The sequence below is a fragment of the Sinocyclocheilus anshuiensis genome, unplaced genomic scaffold (genome assembly GCF_001515605.1).
Source record: "Sinocyclocheilus anshuiensis isolate Anshui unplaced genomic scaffold, SAMN03320099.WGS_v1.1 scaffold569, whole genome shotgun sequence".
Taxonomy (NCBI): domain Eukaryota; kingdom Metazoa; phylum Chordata; class Actinopteri; order Cypriniformes; family Cyprinidae; genus Sinocyclocheilus; species Sinocyclocheilus anshuiensis.
Window position 1 is genome coordinate 1769228 of NW_015536511.1, and position 3793 is coordinate 1773020.

General features: G+C 37.9%; 1 pseudogene; it reads right to left on the bottom strand.

The window, feature by feature from the left end:
* Positions 1 to 455: 455 nt before the first annotated feature.
* Positions 456 to 3793, bottom strand: part of LOC107691960 (tyrosine-protein kinase BAZ1B-like) — a 23673-nt pseudogene continuing 20335 nt past the window's right edge.

A 3793-nucleotide genomic window follows, 5' to 3' on the forward strand; every position in this document is an offset into this window, starting at 1 on the left:
AGAGTGACCTCGCTTCTGAAGTTTAAAATAAGCCTAATCTAGATGGGGGTGGGGAGAATAAATCAGAAATCTCCATAAAAAAGAAAAAAGAAAAAGAAAAAGTTTTAATCCAGAATAAAGCCCTGAGCAGCACTTCTGCTGTGGACAAACATACCTATCTTAAACCGAGACTTCCGTGGCTACGATCAAAAACCAAAATATAGTCAAAGCTTATTTACATATTCATATGAAAAGGGAAATCAGATAATAGAATTTCACTTGAGTGTTTCACATCTGACTTGACCATCTTGATTTTAGGTTCAATTTATCACTGAAAAGGTCTTTAGTGGGGATATCACATTCAAATGTCAGTTTTACACCAAGGGGAGCTTTTCTTTCGAAGACCACTGTAGTAGAGTGCCACCTACTGGTTTCAAGGGAATAAGAGCAGCATGAGGTTTACAGGAATTGCTAGATGCCAATAAACAAGATCAGTGATCTCCTGCTTTTCAAAAACAGAAGTTGTTTAACCGAACGCAAGGATGACAGCTTTTATTGTAAAACGGCAAAATAATAAATGACTAAAGAAAAGGAAAAAGTGGTGGCACATTCAAAAATTAAAGACTTTTAGTTCAATGTCATACCACCATGGGGGTTTAGTGCCAATTAAACAGCTCTTATGAGACACAGAAAACACATAACGTCAGTTTCACTGAAAGAGCCTAGTTCTGGACGCTCACTGGTTAATTCATTTAAAAGGCTGCGAGAAGGTCTACGCAAAAAGATCCGTTTCATTCTGAATCACTTTATAACATTTACAGGTAACTTTTACAGGGAAACCTCTCAAACCAGACACGGCTTGGTGGTATCTGCAACCCAATTACAATCTTTTTTGGGATGCAAGAGTTTTTTTTTATTTTTTATTATTATTATTTTTGTGTTTTTTTAGGCCAAATATCAAATGAAAAAAACTCTTAAGAGCTCAAGATGACATCTCTTTTTCAATGCAAATCTTAAGGTTGAAAAAACCAAGTTGTCACCATTATTAATCAACTTACAAATATAAATCAGTTTTCTCCAATATTAACAAAAACTTCCAAAAAGTAAAATAAACCCAAACATCTACATCGGGGTGAGCAAAAGTTCCGTCCAATATGCAGTGGTATGGGGCACCCCGTTTCGCCTTCTGATTAATAAGGAGGGGGTACAAAAATGAATACAAAGAACACAAAGCACCCTGGTCTTCATGAGCGTTTGAGCCTCTTGGAATGTCGCTGGACGCCCGAGTCCTCGTCACTGCTGGCCTCCTTGTCACCCGTCACATCTCGTGCAGTCCGTCTCAATCCAGTTCTCCTGCTGTCCCTCTCATTGTCGCTGTCCTGCTCCCGATAATCTTTGCGATTTGTCCGCTTGCTCTTCCTTCTCACAGACTCGTCCTCCTCCTCATCTTCCTCACTTTCGCTGTCATCTTGGTTCCATTGTCCACCGCTCTGTCTGGTCTTCCTCCGTCCAGAATCTTCCTCATCATCTTCCTTCTGTCTGGATGAGGCTCTCCCTTGCTTCCCATTTTGTATCTTCTTCCCCCTCTCCTCCTCCTCTTCTTCCTCCTCTTCGGAGTGAGCGGCCGGGCGCTTGCGTGATCGCCGTCGCAGGTAGCCGATCCCAGGGAGGCTCTTCTGCAGGAGCTCGATGAATGCCTGCTCTGTGCATACCATGCAGGTCAGGACGTCGCTGTCGGGCTCGTTGTATTCCTCTGCATTTGAGAAGACGAGCTTCACGTCCTCGACAAAATCACTGGCGTTGTGGTACTGGGAGGATTTGAACTTGTCCTGCATGGTGGTGAAGTCCATCGGGCAGCTGATGATGTCCCGATAATCCTCGGCTTCTTCAGCAGATACAGGTTCCCTGGATGAGAAGAAGAGAAAGCACTTCTTCACTACTCACATTAACTGCGTTAATGATACACAATCACCAAAAGGCACATCAAACTATTAGAAGTTAAAGAACACCCTGACAGGTTTCAGAATTTTCAATATCACCAAATAACAAACTAACACGAATTCATGAATTAATAATGAAAAACAAATTCTACAAATACTGTATTTAACCTGGATACATACTAGGGCTGGGTATCGGTTCAAATGTCCTGATTCGATTCCGATTCACAAGCTCTCAATTCGATTAGATTCTTGATTCAATTCTCGTTTTTTTTTTATTACATTCAGTGTATATAGCTTTAATACAAATGCTATTGATATTTCTAAAAAATGAACAGTAAACAAAAATGTTCTTCTTATTTTTTTCTGGTAATCAGATGAAGGCATAAAAAAAAACCAAAGGTGTTTTGTTTTCATCTCTCCCCTGTGCTTCCGCATTCGTCACTTCTGAGCGGCGCATGTGTTCACCACAAAATGTGAATCATATATCCATATGAAGTTGGATATTAAACTACGTCAAACTTTATCTGCATACATAATACTTGCAGAGGGTGAAACAAGCAAGCTATAATGCTGCAAAATATAAACTCGCCCAGCTCTAATCTGCTAAATGCTACTACCAGGCATAAAGATATTAAGATATAAACATGAATAAATATTAAATTAAAACAATGGCAAGTAGCCTTTAGGTACTTAAAGTCTTAACACCTTTTAAATGACATGTTATGAGACTAAATGTGATCAACAAATATACTTGTAAATTAAAAGTGAAAAAAGTCTCGTGAGGGTATACCTGAAGGGCCAGCTGTGTCGGTATTTTATCAGCTTCTGAAGAATCTCCTCACATTTCTCTACCTCAATAGCTTGTTTCTTTGATAGAGACTTGGAGCTCTGTCGCACCTGCACACAATCAACAACACTTAAGAAACACTTGTATATGGTGCCTAATAATACTATTCCATGCACTCATTTTTTCATTTACATGTTTTTTGCTTCAGCACACTCTGTGCTATTGCTTAATGAACAAACTCTTCTTTATTTGAACAAACTCTTCTTTTTCACAAGTACTTTTTAATGATTCAGCTGAACCCGTTTGCAAAGCATTTGTAAAATAAATTGCCTTCAAGAATGAGCACAACGAAAATGAAAGGGTCATGGAACCCCGTTTCAGCACTGGTTAGTTCTCAGCATTAGAGCCTGAACGATATGGGTTTTTTGGGGGCCGATGCCGATATTAGGGAGTAAAAAAAGACCGGTACTGATATATCGGCCGATATTCTTTATGTGTAGGCTATATTATAGTACAGTATAAAAAAGTTCACTTCCCATTCGTGTCTCCAAACTTTTGACTGGTACTGTATATAGAATACAGTACATAGTCTACATAAACAGAATATATATATACATTAACACATTATTTGCAATGATAACTCAAATGTGGTGATCAAACACTTATAATGATGTGACAAACATAGGCCTATGTAGTGGAGGCAGGGTATTTAACAATTTAACAAACTTTATTATTCAAAATGAGTCTGATATCAGTGCACTTAAGAGTAAACTTCACTTCACTTATTATAAATAACTTAAATAACACAAATAGATGTGTCCAAACTTTTGACTGGTACTGTACATAGAATACAGTATATAGCCTACATAAACAGAATATATATCCTTAAACAAATTTTTTGCAATGATAACTCAAATGTGGTGATCAAACACTTATAATGATGTGACAAACATAGGCCTATGTAGTGGAGGCAGGGTATTTAACAATTTAACAAACTTTATTATTCAAAATGAGTCTGATATCAGTGCACTTAAGAGTAAACTTCACTTCACTTATTATAAATAACTTAAATAACACAAATAGAACA